Genomic DNA, 16,834 nt, shown 5'->3' with positions numbered 1-16,834 from the left:
GCGTCATGTGCTGTTTGGGGAGTGTTTTTTGGAAGGGCCATCCTGCGTGACACTGCAGTGCCACTCCTAGATGGGCCAGGTGTTTGTGTCGGCCACTAGGGTCGCTTAGCTTACTCACACAGCTACCTCATTGTGCCTCTTTTTTTCTTCTTTGCGTCATGTGCTGTTTGGGGAGTGTTTTTTGGAAGGGCCATCCTGCGTGACACTGCAGTGCCACTCCTAGATGGGCCAGGTGTTTGTGTCGGCCACTAGGGTCGCTTAGCTTACTCACACAGCTACCTCATTGTGCCTCTTTTTTTCTTCTTTGCGTCATGTGCTGTTTGGGGAGTGTTTTTTGGAAGGGCCATCCTGCGTGACACTGCAGTGCCACTCCTAGATGGGCCTGGTGTTTGTGTCGGCCACTAGGGTCGCTTAGCTTAGTCATCCAGCGACCTCGGTGCAAATTTTAGGACTAAAAATAATATTGTGAGGTGTGAGGTATTCAGAATAGACTGAAAATGAGTGGAAATTATGGTTTTTGAGGTTAATAATACTTTGGGATCAAAATGACCCCCAAATTCTATGATTTAAGCTGTTTTTTAGTGTTTTTTGAAAAAAACACCCGAATCCAAAACACACCCGAATCCGACAAAAAAAATTCGGTGAGGTTTTGCCAAAACGCGGTCGAACCCAAAACACGGCCGCGGAACCGAACCCAAAACCAAAACACAAAACCCGAAAAATTTCAAGTGCACATCTCTAGAAAGCATAACATTAGTGAGAGCAATGGACGCCGGAATTCCCCTTTTAGCAGAACAACCTGCAGTTTAATCTGTGAAACATCATTTATATCAATAAACAATATTTTCATTATCAAAGTAATTGGTAAAATCCACTGGAATTGCAAATATTGAAAATTTGTTGTCTCTTTTTAAGTTAGTTATTAAGGCCTTGTTATTATTACATTTATTCTTATTGTGCTATTATGATAATAGTAATAATAGTAATAGTAATAATTATTGTGCTTTTTTATAATTAATTATATTTTTACTTTTAGACAATCAGATGTAAGGCTGCAGTATGCTGGGGACCTAAACAGCCGCTCAGCATTGAAGAGATTGAGGTTGCTCCTCCGAAGCATCATGAAGTTCGCATTAAGGTGATGTTTACTTAAGATCAAAGGATTATTTAAATAATAATTTTTTTGTCTTTTTTTTTAACTTCATTGCAATTGCATCGCTGCCGAGTATTTGCATGCTGGACAGCAGGGGCGGAACTGCCGGAGACAATGGAGTCTTTTGCCATTGGGCTCCAGCCCTGAAGGGGGCACTTCCTCCATTGTTCCCCCGGCCGTTCCGTACTATTTCTACTATAATAGATGCAGGAGTAGGGATGGACATCGAAAGCAAACCATCATATGATGGCAATGTTCTACCATTGAAACTTTCGATGCAATGGTTACTAACCATCACATCAAAAGTATTAGATGGTGAAAACTATTTATATGACTAGTTCATGCGCAAAAGCCTGTATTTTCGTTTGCAATGTGGGAATTGGGATCGGGGGCAGGGCCAGACTCTGAGCAACATATTACTTTATCACTGGACATTGTGTGTATAATATACATATATAATATACACACACAATGCCCAATGATGAAGTAACATTGCCCCCTCAGTGCCAAATATACAATGCCCCCACTGTGCCAGATATACAATGCCCCCACAGTGCCAGAGATACAATGCCCCCACAGTGCCAGAGATACAATGCCCCCACAGTGCCAGAGATACAATGCCCCCACAGTGCCAGAGATACAATGCCCCCACAGTGCCAGATATGCAATGCCTCCACTGTGCCAGATATTAGAGATGAGCGCCTGAAATTTTTCGGGTTTTGTGTTTTGGTTTTGGGTTCGGTTCCGCGGCCGTGTTTTGGGTTCGAACGCGTTTTGGCAAAACCTCACCGAATTTTTTTTGTCGGATTCGGGTGTGTTTTGGATTCGGGTGTTTTTTTCAAAAAACACTAAAAAACAGCTTAAATCATAGAATTTGGGGGTCATTTTGATCCCAAAGTATTATTAACCTCAAAAACCATAATTTACACTCATTTTCAGTCTATTCTGAATACCTCACACCTCACAATATTATTTTTAGTCCTAAAATTTGCACCGAGGTCGCTGTGTGAGTAAGATAAGCGACCCTAGTGGCCGACACAAACACCGGGCCCATCTAGGAGTGGCACTGCAGTGTCACGCAGGATGTCCCTTCCAAAAAACCCTCCCCAAACAGCACATGACGCAAAGAAAAAAAGAGGCGCAATGAGGTAGCTGTGTGAGTAAGATTAGCGACCCTAGTGGCCGACACAAACACCGGGCCCATCTAGGAGTGGCACTGCAGTGTCACGCAGGATGTCCCTTCCAAAAAACCCTCCCCAAACAGCACTTGACGCAAAGAAAAAAAGAGGCGCAATGAGGTAGCTGACTGTGTGAGTAAGATTAGCGACCCTAGTGGCCGACACAAACACCGGGCCCATCTAGGAGTGGCACTGCAGTGTCACGCAGGATGTCCCTTCCAAAAAACCCTCCCCAATCAGCACATAATGCAAAGAAAAAGAAAAGAAAAAAGAGGTGCAAGATGGAATTGTCCTTGGGCCCTCCCACCCACCCTTATGTTGTATAAACAAAACAGGACATGCACACTTTAACCAACCCATCATTTCAGTGACAGGGTCTGCCACACGACTGTGACTGATATGACGGGTTGGTTTGGACCCCCCCCAAAAAAGAAGCAATTAATCTCTCCTTGCACAAACTGGCTCTACAGAGGCAAGATGTCCACCTCATCTTCACCCTCCGATATATCACCGTGTACATCCCCCTCCTCACAGATTATCAATTCGTCCCCACTGGAATCCACCATCTCAGCTCCCTGTGTACTTTGTGGAGGCAATTGCTGCTGGTCAATGTCTCCGCGGAGGAATTGATTATAATTCATTTTAATGAACATCATCTTCTCCACATTTTCTGGATGTAACCTCGTACGCCGATTGCTGACAAGGTGAGCGGCGGCACTAAACACTCTTTCGGAGTACACACTTGTGGGAGGGCAACTTAGGTAGAATAAAGCCAGTTTGTGCAAGGGCCTCCAAATTGCCTCTTTTTCCTGCCAGTATAAGTACGGACTGTGTGACGTGCCTACTTGGATGCGGTCACTCATATAATCCTCCACCATTCTATCAATGTTGAGAGAATCATATGCAGTGACAGTAGACGACATGTCCGTAATCGTTGTCAGGTCCTTCAGTCCGGACCAGATGTCAGCATCAGCAGTCACTCCAGACTGCCCTGCATCACCGCCAGCGGGTGGGCTCGGAATTCTGAGCCTTTTCCTCGCACCCCCAGTTGCGGGAGAATGTGAAGGAGGAGATGTTGACAGGTCGCGTTCCGCTTGACTTGACAATTTTGTCACCAGCAGGTCTTTCAACCCCAGCAGACCTGTGTCTGCCGGAAAGAGAGATCCAAGGTAGGCTTTAAATCTAGGATCGAGCACGGTGGCCAAAATGTAGTGCTCTGATTTCAACAGATTGACCACCCGTGAATCCTTGTTAAGCGAATTAAGGGCTGCATCCACAAGTCCCACATGCCTAGCGGAATCGCTCCGTGTTAGCTCCTTCTTCAATGCCTCCAGCTTCTTCTGCAAAAGCCTGATGAGGGGAATGACCTGACTCAGGCTGGCAGTGTCTGAACTGACTTCACGTGTGGCAAGTTCAAAGGGCATCAGAACCTTGCACAGTCTTCTGTACGTGGTGCCTGTACGCCGAAAGTGTCCCGCAATTTTTCTGGCCACCGACAGCATCTCTTGCACGCCCCTGTCGTTTTTTAAAAAATTCTGCACCACCAAATTCAAGGTATGTGCAAAACATGGGACGTGCTGGAATTTGCCCATATTTAATGCACACACAATATTGCTGGCGTTGTCCGATGCCACAAATCCACAGGAGAGTCCAATTGGGGTAAGCCATTCCGCGATGATCTTCCTCAGTTGCCGTAAGAGGTTTTCAGCTGTGTGCGTATTCTGGAAAGCGGTGATACAAAGCGTAGCCTGCCTAGGAAAGAGTTGGCGTTTGCGAGATGCTGCTACTGGTGCCGCCGCTGCTGTTCTTGCGGCGGGAGTCCATACATCTACCCAGTGGGCTGTCACAGTCATATAGTCCTGACCCTGCCCTGCTCCACTTGTCCACATGTCCGTGGTTAAGTGGACATTGGGTACAACTGCATTTTTTAGGACACTGGTGAGTCTTTTTCTGACGTCCGTGTGCATTCTCGGTATCGCCTGCCTAGAGAAGTGGAACCTAGATGGTATTTGGTAACGGGGGCACACTGCCTCAATAAATTGTCTAGTTCCCTGTGAACTAACGGCGGATACCGGACGCACGTCTAACACCAACATAGTTGTCAAGGACTCAGTTATCCGCTTTGCAGTAGGATGACTGCTGTGATATTTCATCTTCCTCGCAAAGGACTGTTGAACAGTCAATTGCTTACTGGAAGTAGTACAAGTGGGCTTACGACTTCCCCTCTGGGATGACCATCGACTCCCAGCGGCAACAACAGCAGCGCCAGCAGCAGTAGGCGTTACACGCAAGGATGCATCGGAGGAATCCCAGGCAGGAGAGGACTCGTCAGAATTGCCAGTGACATGGCCTGCAGGACTATTGGCATTCCTGGGGAAGGAGGAAATTGACACTGAGGGAGTTGGTGGGGTGGTTTGCGTGAGCTTGGTTACAAGAGGAAGGGATTTACTGGTCAGTGGACTGCTTCCGCTGTCACCCAAAGTTTTTGAACTTGTCACTGACTTATTATGAATGCGCTGCAGGTGACGTATAAGGGAGGATGTTCCGAGGTGGTTAACGTCCTTACCCCTACTTATTACAGCTTGACAAAGGGAACACACGGCTTGACACCTGTTGTCCGCATTTCTGGTGAAATACCTCCACACCGAAGAGCTGATTTTTTTGGTATTTTCACCTGGCATGTCAACGGCCATATTCCTCCCACGGACAACAGGTGTCTCCCCGGGTGCCTGACTTAAACAAACCACCTCACCATCAGAATCCTCCTGGTCAATTTCCTCCCCAGCGCCAGCAACACCCATATCCTCCTCATCCTGGTGTACTTCAACACTGACATCTTCAATCTGACTATCAGGAACTGGACTGCGGGTGCTCCTTCCAGCACTTGCAGGGGGCGTGCAAATGGTGGAAGGCGCATGCTCTTCACGTCCAGTGTTGGGAAGGTCAGGCATCGCAACCGACACAATTGGACTCTCCTTGTGGATTTGGGATTTCGAAGAATGCACAGTTCTTTGCTGTGCTGCTTTTGCCAGCTTGAGTCTTTTCATTTTTCTAGCGAGAGGCTGAGTGCTTCCATCCTCATGTGAAGCTGAACCACTAGCCATGAACATAGGCCAGGGCCTCAGCCGTTCCTTGCCACTCCGTGTGGTAAATGGCATATTGGCAAGTTTACGCTTCTCCTCCGACAATTTTATTTTAGGTTTTGGAGTCCTTTTTTTACTGATATTTGGTGTTTTGGATTTGACATGCTCTGTACTATGACATTGGGCATCGGCCTTGGCAGACGACGTTGCTGGCATTTCATCGTCTCGGCCATGACTAGTGGCAGCAGCTTCAGCACGAGGTGGAAGTGGATCTTGACCTTTCCCTAATTTTGGAACCTCAACATTTTTGTTCTCCATATTTTAATAGGCACAACTAAAAGGCACCTCAGGTAAACAATGGAGATGAATGGATTGGATACTAGTATACAATTATGGACGGGCTGCCGAGTGCCGACACAGAGGTAGCCACAGCCGTGAACTACCGCACTGTACTGTGTCTGCTGCTAATATAGACTGGTTGATAAAGAGATAGTATACTCGTAACTAGTATGTATGTATAAAGAAAGAAAAAAAAACCACGGTTAGGTGGTATATACAATTATGGACGGGCTGCCGAGTGCCGACACAGAGGTAGCCACAGCCGTGAACTACCGCACTGTACTGTGTCTGCTGCTAATATACAGACTGGTTGATAAAGAGATAGTATACTCGTAACTAGTATGTATGTATAAAGAAAGAAAAAAAAAACCACGGTTAGGTGGTATATACAATTATGGACGGGCTGCCGAGTGCCGACACAGAGGTAGCCACAGCCGTGAACTACCGCACTGTACTGTGTCTGCTGCTAATATATAGACTGGTTGATAAAGAGATAGTATACTCGTAACTAGTATGTATGTATAAAGAAAGAAAAAAAAACCACGGTTAGGTGGTATATACAATTATGGACGGGCTGCCGAGTGCCGACACAGAGGTAGCCACAGCCGTGAACTACCGCACTGTACTGTGTCTGCTGCTAATATATAGACTGGTTGATAAAGAGATAGTATACTCGTAACTAGTATGTATGTATAAAGAAAGAAAAAAAAACCACGGTTAGGTGGTATATACAATTATGGACGGGCTGCCGAGTGCCGACACAGAGGTAGCCACAGCCGTGAACTACCGCACTGTACTGTGTCTGCTGCTAATATATAGACTGGTTGATAAAGAGATAGTATACTCGTAACTAGTATGTATGTATAAAGAAAGAAAAAAAAACCACGGTTAGGTGGTATATACAATTATGGACGGGCTGCCGAGTGCCGACACAGAGGTAGCCACAGCCGTGAACTACCGCACTGTACTGTGTCTGCTGCTAATATAGACTGGTTGATAAAGAGATAGTATACTCGTAACTAGTATGTATGTATAAAGAAAGAAAAAAAAACCACGGTTAGGTGGTATATACAATTATGGACGGGCTGCCGAGTGCCGACACAGAGGTAGCCACAGCCGTGAACTACCGCACTGTACTGTGTCTGCTGCTAATATAGACTGGTTGATAAAGAGATAGTATACTACTAATATTATATATACTGGTGGTCAGGTCACTGGTCACTAGTCACACTGGCAGTGGCACTCCTGCAGCAAAAGTGTGCACTGTTTAATTTTAATATAATATTATGTACTCCTGGCTCCTGCTATAACCTATAACTGGCACTGCAGTAGTGCTCCCCAGTCTCCCCCACAATTATAAGCTGTGTGAGCTGAGCAGTCAGACAGATATATAATATATATAGATGATGCAGCACACTGGCCTGAGCCTGAGCAGTGCACACAGATATGGTATGTGACTGACTGAGTCACTGTGTGTATCGCTTTTTTCAGGCAGAGAACGGATATATTAAATAAACTGCACTGTGTGTCTTGTGGTCACTCACTATATAATATATTATGTACTCCTGGCTCCTGCTATAACCTATAACTGGCACTGCAGTAGTGCTCCCCAGTCTCCCCCACAATTATAAGCTGTGTGAGCTGAGCAGTCAGACAGATATATATAATATTATATATAGATAATAGATGATGCAGCACACTGGCCTGAGCCTGAGCAGTGCACACAGATATGGTATGTGATAGAGATGAGCGCCTGAAATTTTTCGGGTTTTGTGTTTTGGTTTTGGGTTCGGTTCCGCGGCCGTGTTTTGGGTTCGAACGCGTTTTGGCAAAACCTCACCGAATTATTTTTGTCGGATTCGGGTGTGTTTTGGATTCGGGTGTTTTTTTCAAAAAACCCTAAAAAACAGCTTAAATCATAGAATTTGGGGGTAATTTTGATCCCAAAGTATTATTAACCTCAAAAAACATAATTTACACTCATTTTCAGCCTATTCTGAACACATCACACCTCACAATATTATTTTTAGTCCTAAAATTTGCACCGAGGTCGCTGTGTGAGTAAGATAAGCGACCCTAGTGGCCGACACAAACACCGGGCCCATCTAGGAGTGGCACTGCAGTGTCACGCAGGATGTCCCTTCCAAAAAACCCTCCCCAAACAGCACATGACGCAAAGAAAAAAAGAGGCGCAATGAGGTAGCTGTGTGAGTAAGATTAGCGACCCTAGTGGCCGACACAAACACCGGGCCCATCTAGGAGTGGCACTGCAGTGTCACGCAGGATGTCCCTTCCAAAAAACCCTCCCCAAACAGCACATGACGCAAAGAAAAAAAGAGGCGCAATGAGGTAGCTGACTGTGTGAGAAAGATAAGCGATCCTAGTGGCCGACACAAACACCGGGCCCATCTAAGAGTGGCACTGCAGTGTCACGCAGGATGGCCCTTCCAAAAAACCCTCCCCAAACAGCACATGACGCAAAGAAAAAAAGAGGCGCAATGAGGTAGCTGACTGTGTGAGTAAGATTAGCGACCCTAGTGGCCGACACAAACACCGGGCCCATCTAGGAGTGGCACTGCAGTGTCACGCAGGATGTCCCTTCCAAAAAACCCTCCCCAAACAGCACATGACGCAAAGAAAAAAAGAGGCGCAATGAGGTAGCTGTGTGAGTAAGATTAGCGACCCTAGTGGCCGACACAAACACCGGGCCCATCTAGGAGTGGCACTGCAGTGTCACGCAGGATGTCCCTTCCAAAAAACCCTCCCCAATCAGCACATGATGCAAAGAAAAAGAAAAGAAAAAAGAGGTGCAAGATGGAATTATCCTTGGGCCCTCCCACCCACCCTTATGTTGTATAAACAAAACAGGACATGCACACTTTAACCAACCCATCATTTCAGTGACAGGGTCTGCCACACGACTGTGACTGATATGACGGGTTGGTTTGGACCCCCCCCAAAAAAGAAGCAATTAATCTCTCCTTGCACAAACTGGCTCTACAGAGGCAAGATGTCCACCTCATCTTCACCCTCCGATATATCACCGTGTACATCCCCCTCCTCACAGATTATCAATTCGTCCCCACTGGAATCCACCATCTCAGCTCCCTGTGTACTTTGTGGAGGCAATTGCTGCTGGTCAATGTCTCCGCGGAGGAATTGATTATAATTCATTTTAATGAACATCATCTTCTCCACATTTTCTGGATGTAACCTCGTACGCCGATTGCTGACAAGGTGAGCGGCGGCACTAAACACTCTTTCGGAGTACACACTTGTGGGAGGGCAACTTAGGTAGAATAAAGCCAGTTTGTGCAAGGGCCTCCAAATTGCCTCTTTTTCCTGCCAGTATAAGTACGGACTGTGTGACGTGCCTACTTGGATGCGGTCACTCATATAATCCTCCACCATTCTATCAATGTTGAGAGAATCATATGCAGTGACAGTAGACGACATGTCCGTAATCGTTGTCAGGTCCTTCAGTCCGGACCAGATGTCAGCATCAGCAGTCGCTCCAGACTGCCCTGCATCACCGCCAGCGGGTGGGCTCGGAATTCTGAGCCTTTTCCTCGCACCCCCAGTTGCGGGAGAATGTGAAGGAGGAGATGTTGACAGGTCGCGTTCCGCTTGACTTGACAATTTTGTCACCAGCAGGTCTTTCAACCCCAGCAGACCTGTGTCTGCCGGAAAGAGAGATCCAAGGTAGGCTTTAAATCTAGGATCGAGCACGGTGGCCAAAATGTAGTGCTCTGATTTCAACAGATTGACCACCCGTGAATCCTTGTTAAGCGAATTAAGGGCTGCATCCACAAGTCCCACATGCCTAGCGGAATCGCTCCGTGTTAGCTCCTTCTTCAATGCCTCCAGCTTCTTCTGCAAAAGCCTGATGAGGGGAATGACCTGACTCAGGCTGGCAGTGTCTGAACTGACTTCACGTGTGGCAAGTTCAAAGGGCATCAGAACCTTGCACAACGTTGAAATCATTCTCCACTGCACTTGAGACAGGTGCATTCCACCTACTATATCGTGCTCAATTGTATAGGCTTGAATGGCCTTTTGCTGCTCCTCCAACCTCTGAAGCATATAGAGGGTTGAATTCCACCTCGTTACCACTTCTTGCTTCAGATGATGGCAGGGCAGGTTCAGTAGTTTTTGGTGGTGCTCCAGTTTTCTGTACGTGGTGCCTGTATGCCGAAAGTGTCCCGCAATTCTTCTGGCCACCGACAGCATCTCTTGCACGCCCCTGTCGTTTTTTTAAAAATTCTGCACCACCAAATTCAAGGTATGTGCAAAACATGGGACGTGCTGGAATTGGCCCAGATTTAATGCACACACAATATTGCTGGCGTTGTCCGATGCCACAAATCCACAGGAGAGTCCAATTGGGGTAAGCCATTCCGCGATGATCTTCCTCAGTTGCCGTAAGAGGTTTTCAGCTGTGTGCGTATTCTGGAAAGCGGTGATACAAAGCGTAGCCTGCCTAGGAAAGAGTTGGCGTTTGCGAGATGCTGCTACTGGTGCCGCCGCTGCTGTTCTTGCGGCGGGAGTCCATACATCTACCCAGTGGGCTGTCACAGTCATATAGTCCTGACCCTGCCCTGCTCCACTTGTCCACATGTCCGTGGTTAAGTGGACATTGGGTACAGCTGCATTTTTTAGGACACTGGTGACTCTTTTTCTGAGGTCTGTGTACATTTTCGGTATCGCCTGCCTAGAGAAATGGAACCTAGATGGTATTTGGTACCGGGGACACAGTACCTCCAACAAGTCTCTAGTTGGCTCTGCAGTAATGATGGATACCGGAACCACGTTTCTCACCACCCAGGATGCCAAGGCCTCAGTTATCCGCTTTGCAGTAGGATGACTGCTGTGATATTTCATCTTCCTCGCAAAGGACTGTTGAACAGTCAATTGCTTACTGGAAGTAGTACAAGTGGGCTTACGACTTCCCCTCTGGGATGACCATCGACTCCCAGCGGCAACAACAGCAGCGCCAGCAGCAGTAGGCGTTACACGCAAGGATGCATCGGAGGAATCCCAGGCAGGAGAGGACTCGTCAGACTTGCCAGTGACATGGCCTGCAGGACTATTGGCATTCCTGGGGAAGGAGGAAATTGACACTGAGGGAGTTGGTGGGGTGGTTTGCGTGAGCTTGGTTACAAGAGGAAGGGATTTACTGGTCAGTGGACTGCTTCCGCTGTCACCCAAAGTTTTTGAACTTGTCACTGACTTATTATGAATGCGCTGCAGGTGACGTATAAGGGAGGATGTTCCGAGGTGGTTAACGTCCTTACCCCTACTTATTACAGCTTGACAAAGGGAACACACGGCTTGACACCTGTTGTCCGCATTTCTGGTGAAATACCTCCACACCGAAGAGCTGATTTTTTTGGTATTTTCACCTGGCATGTCAACGGCCATATTCCTCCCACGGACAACAGGTGTCTCCCCGGGTGCCTGACTTAAACAAACCACCTCACCATCAGAATCCTCCTGGTCAATTTCCTCCCCAGCGCCAGCAACACCCATATCCTCCTCATCCTGGTGTACTTCAACACTGACATCTTCAATCTGACTATCAGGAACTGGACTGCGGGTGCTCCTTCCAGCACTTGCAGGGGGCGTGCAAATGGTGGAAGGCGCATGCTCTTCACCTCCAGTGTTGGGAAGGTCAGGCATCGCAACCGACACAATTGGACTCTCCTTGTGGATTTGGGATTTCGAAGAACGCACAGTTCTTTGCGGTGCTTTTGCCAGCTTGAGTCTTTTCAGTTTTCTAGCGAGAGGCTGAGTGCTTCCATCCTCATGTGAAGCTGAACCACTAGCCATGAACATAGGCCAGGGCCTCAGCCGTTCCTTGCCACTCCGTGTGGTAAATGGCATATTGGCAAGTTTACGCTTCTCCTCCGACAATTTTATTTTAGGTTTTGGAGTCCTTTTTTTTCTGATATTTGGTGTTTTGGATTTGACATGCTCTGTACTATGACATTGGGCATCGGCCTTGGCAGACGACGTTGCTGGCATTTCATCATCTCGGCCATGACTAGTGGCAGCAGCTTCAGCACGAGGTGGAAGTGGATCTTGATCTTTCCCTAATTTTGGAACCTCAACTTTTTTGTTCTCCATATTTTATAGGCAGAACTAAAAGGCACCTCAGGTAAACAATGGAGATGGATGGATTGGATACTAGTATTGGATACCTGCCGACTGCCGACACAGAGGTAGCCACAGCCGTGAACTACCGCACTGTACACTGGTTGATAAAGAGATAGTAGTATACTCGTAACAACTAGTATGACACTATGACGACGGTATAAAGAATGAAAAAAAAACCACGGTTAGGTGGTATATATTATAATAATAATACAATTATGGATGGACGGACTGCCTGCCGACTGCCGACACAGAGGTAGCCACAGCCGTGAACTACCGCACTGTACACTGGTTGATAAAGAGATAGTAGTATACTCGTAACAACTAGTATGACACTATGACGACGGTATAAAGAATGAAAAAAAAACCACGGTTAGGTGGTATATATTATAATAATAATACAATTATGGATGGACGGACTGCCTGCCGACTGCCGACACAGAGGTAGCCACAGCCGTGAACTACCGCACTGTACACTGGTTGATAAAGAGATAGTAGTATACTCGTAACAACTAGTATGACACTATGACGACGGTATAAAGAATGAAAAAAAAACCACGGTTAGGTGGTATATATTATAATAATAATACAATTATGGATGGACGGACTGCCTGCCGACTGCCGACACAGAGGTAGCCACAGCCGTGAACTACCGCACTGTACACTGGTTGATAAAGAGATAGTAGTATACTCGTAACAACTAGTATGACACTATGACGACGGTATAAAGAATGAAAAAAAAACCACGGTTAGGTGGTATATATTATAATAATAATACAATTATGGATGGACGGACTGCCTGCCGACTGCCGACACAGAGGTAGCCACAGCCGTGAACTACCGCACTGTACACTGGTTGATAAAGAGATAGTAGTATACTCGTAACAACTAGTATGACACTATGACGACGGTATAAAGAATGAAAAAAAAACCACGGTTAGGTGGTATATATTATAATAATAATACAATTATGGATGGACGGACTGCCTGCCGACTGCCGACACAGAGGTAGCCACAGCCGTGAACTACCGCACTGTACACTGGTTGATAAAGAGATAGTAGTATACTCGTAACAACTAGTATGACACTATGACGACGGTATAAAGAATGAAAAAAAAACCACGGTTAGGTGGTATATATTATAATAATAATACAATTATGGATGGACGGACTGCCTGCCGACTGCCGACACAGAGGTAGCCACAGCCGTGAACTACCGCACTGTACACTGGTTGATAAAGAGATAGTAGTATACTCGTAACAACTAGTATGACACTATGACGACGGTATAAAGAATGAAAAAAAAACCACGGTTAGGTGGTATATATTATAATAATAATACAATTATGGATGGACGGACTGCCTGCCGACTGCCGACACAGAGGTAGCCACAGCCGTGAACTACCGCACTGTACACTGGTTGATAAAGAGATAGTAGTATACTCGTAACAACTAGTATGACACTATGACGACGGTATAAAGAAAGAAAAAAAAATACCACGGTTAGGTGGTATATATTGTAATACAATTATGGATGGACGGACTGCCTGCCGAGTTCCGACTGCCGACACAGAGGTAGCCACAGCCGTGAACTACCGCACTGTACTGTGTCTGCTGCTAATATAGACTGGTTGATAAAGAGATAGTATACAATACATACAACAATATACTACTATACTGGTGGTCAGGCACTGGTCACCACTAGTCACACTGGCAGTGGCACTCCTGCAGCAAAAGTGTGCACTGTTTAATTTTAAATTAATATAATATTATGTACTCCTGGGGGCTCCTGCTATAACAACCTGCAGTGCTCCCCAGTCTCCCCCACAATTATTATAAGCTTTGCCTTTTATACATTGATGTGCAGCACACTGGGCTGAGCTGAGTGCACACAGACTGAGTCACACTGTGTGACTGGCTGCTGCTGTGTATCGTTTTTTTTCAGGCAGAGAACGGATATAGCAGAGAACGGATATATTAAAATAAATAAAAGTTAACTAACAACAACTGCACTGGTCACTGTGGTAAACTCTGTCTGACTCTGCACAATCTCTCTCTCTCTTCTAATCTAATTTCTAATGGAGAGGACGCCAGCCACGTCCTCTCCCTATCAATCTCAATGCACGTGTGAAAATGGCGGCGACGCGCGGCTCCTTATATAGAATCCGAGTCTCGCGAGAATCCGACAGCGTCATGATGACGTTCGGGCGCGCTCGGGTTAACCGAGCAAGGCGGGAGGATCCGAGTCTGCTCGGACCCGTGAAAAAAACATGAAGTTCGTGCGGGTTCGGTTTCAGAGAAACCGAACCCGCTCATCTCTAGTATGTGACTGAGTCACTGTGTGCTGTGTATCGCTTTTTTCAGGCAGAGAACGGATTATAAATAAAACTGGTGGTCACTATCAGCAAAACTCTGCACTGTACTGAGTACTCCTAATGCTCCCCAAAATTAGTAAATCAAGTGTCTCTCTAATCTATTCTAAACGGAGAGGACGCCAGCCACGTCCTCTCCCTATCAATCTCAATGCACGTGTGAAAATGGCGGCGACGCGCGGCTCCTTATATAGAATCCGAGTCTCGCGATAGAATCCGAGCCTCGCGAGAATCCGACAGCGTCATGATGACGTTCGGGCGCGCTCGGGTTAACCGAGCAAGGCGGGAAGATCCGAGTCGCTCGGACCCGTGAAAAAAAACATGAAGTTCTGGCGGGTTCGGATTCAGAGAAACCGAACCCGCTCATCTCTACCAGATATGCAATGCCCCCACTGTGCCAGAGATACATTGCCCCCACTGTGCCAGAGATACATTGCCCCCACTGTGCCAGATATACATTGCCCCCACTGTGCCAGATATGCAATGCCCCCACTGTGCCAGATATGCAATGCCCCCACTGTGCCAGATATGCAATGCCCCCACTGTGCCAGATATGCAATGCCCCCACTGTGCCAGATATGCAATGCCCCCACTGTGCCAGATATACATTGCCCCCACAGTGCCAGATATACATTGCCCCCACAGTGCCAGATATACATTGCCCCCACAGTGCCAGATATACATTGCCCCCACAGTGCCAGATATACAATGCCCCCACAGTGCCAGATATACAATGCCCCCACAGTGCCAGATATACAATGCCCCCACAGTGCCAGATATACAATGCCCCCACTGTGTCAGATATACATTGTCCCACTGTGTGCTCATTGCCCCCCATCCCTTACCGCTGGCTGTTTCTTCTATGTGAGGGGAGGAGAGCGTAGCATAGTGTCTCTCTTGCCCCTCAATTCTCTTTGATGCCCGGTCTCACTCTCCAACGGCGGCGGGGTCTATCTGAAATGATGCGCCGGTTTGTTAGCCAATCAGAGCTCGCGGACCGGCAGCCAATCAGGAGCCGTGGCTGCCGGTCCATAAGCTCTGATTAGCTAGTAAACCGGTGCCTTATTCAGATTGACCGCGCCGCCGCCGTTGGAGAGTGAGACTGGGCATCCAAGAGAATTGAGGGGCAGGAGAGGCACTGCGCTGCGCTCTCCTCCCCTCACACAGAACGAAGCCAGCGGAATGCAGTATTGTGGACGACCCGGTGGTACGGCGTACCGGCTGGGAATTTCTTACAATAATGTGGATGGCAACTTGCTCAGTGCACGGTTTGCTTTGCTGTCTCACAAGGGACCAATTCCGATGATTATGGTGTGGAGTTTGTATGTTCTTTCCATGGTTTTGTGTTTTCTCTTGGTTTTTCCCACAGTCCAAAACATACTCAAGCAAGGACTTTGTCCATAGCCCTCCTAAATTATTCCCCCTGAATCTGATCAATGGTGGTGTATAGCTGGAGTGATATAAATATCAGTGAGGTCACTCTGTCTCCTCTGAATCCTCCTGAGCTCCGAGTGTCTGTGGCTTCTGCTGCTGCAGGGTAAGGTCTGGGATCTGATTGGCTCTCTGAGTCAGTGAGAGCCAATCAGAGCTTCCAGTGGGCCCTGTTGCCTAGCAGCAGCCTAGAGAGGGGAGGGGGTGAGGGGTCTGGCTGAGCAGGGTCATGTCTGAAATAGACAGCCTTCAATGGACTTAGGAAGTTTCCCTGATAGACACAGCAGCAAGAGGAGGCATAGCTATTTGGAATTAGAAAAAAACAAGCCACCATCGGAAGAACATCGAATGACTATCATTCGATGGTGAAAAACATCGGGAGGGCACCATTAAATGCTAAAAACACTACCATCGAAACGAGCGGAAGCAGTGTGTACAGCCCAGGGACTAGTTACGGGCTGCGCCGCACTATCATCACCCAGCACGGCTTCCCAAACGCCACCACCCCTACCTGCAGCACTGCCAGCGGTGGGGAACAGTGGCTTCTTCACACACTGCCTCAGCACATACAGCGAGCCAAGCGGTGAGCAGCGCTGTAACTGCCCGCCTGCATGCTCTGCCCCCTCCCAGACTCTACTGCTGCTGTACCAAGTGATCCCAGAAACAAGAGAAGAGCAGCGCGGGGAGCGGAGAGGTAAAGGTTAGAGATGAGCGGGTTCGGTTCCTCGGAATCCGAACCCGCCCGAACTTCAGCTTTTTTTACACGGATCCGAGCGACTCGGATCTTCCCGCCTTGCTCGGTTAACCCGAGCGCGCCCGAACGTCATCATGACGCTGTCGGATTCTCGCGAGGCTCGGATTCTATCGCGAGACTCGGATTCTATATAAGGAGCCGTGCGTCGCCGCCATTTTCACACGTGCATTGAGATTGATAGGGAGAGGACGTGGCTGGCGTCCTCTCCATTTAGATTAGAAGAGAGAGAGTGAGATTGAGACAGAGACACTTGATTTACTGGAGCTTAGGAGTACTAGAGAGTGCAGAGTTTACTAGTGACTGACCACTGACCAGTGACCACCAGTGCAGTTTTATTTAATATAATCCGTTCTCTGCCTGAAAAAAACGAT

The 16,834-nt window shown here is 47.4% G+C and overlaps 1 pseudogene; it reads left to right on the top strand.

Moving 5' to 3' along the window:
* Positions 1 to 16,834, top strand: part of LOC134945066 (alcohol dehydrogenase 1-like) — a 115,700-nt pseudogene that overhangs the window by 79,396 nt on the left and 19,470 nt on the right.

This window comes from Pseudophryne corroboree, chromosome 1, assembly GCF_028390025.1.
Source record: "Pseudophryne corroboree isolate aPseCor3 chromosome 1, aPseCor3.hap2, whole genome shotgun sequence".
In the NCBI taxonomy this organism is placed as follows: domain Eukaryota; kingdom Metazoa; phylum Chordata; class Amphibia; order Anura; family Myobatrachidae; genus Pseudophryne; species Pseudophryne corroboree.
This window is presented reverse-complemented; position numbering and strand designations above follow the sequence as displayed.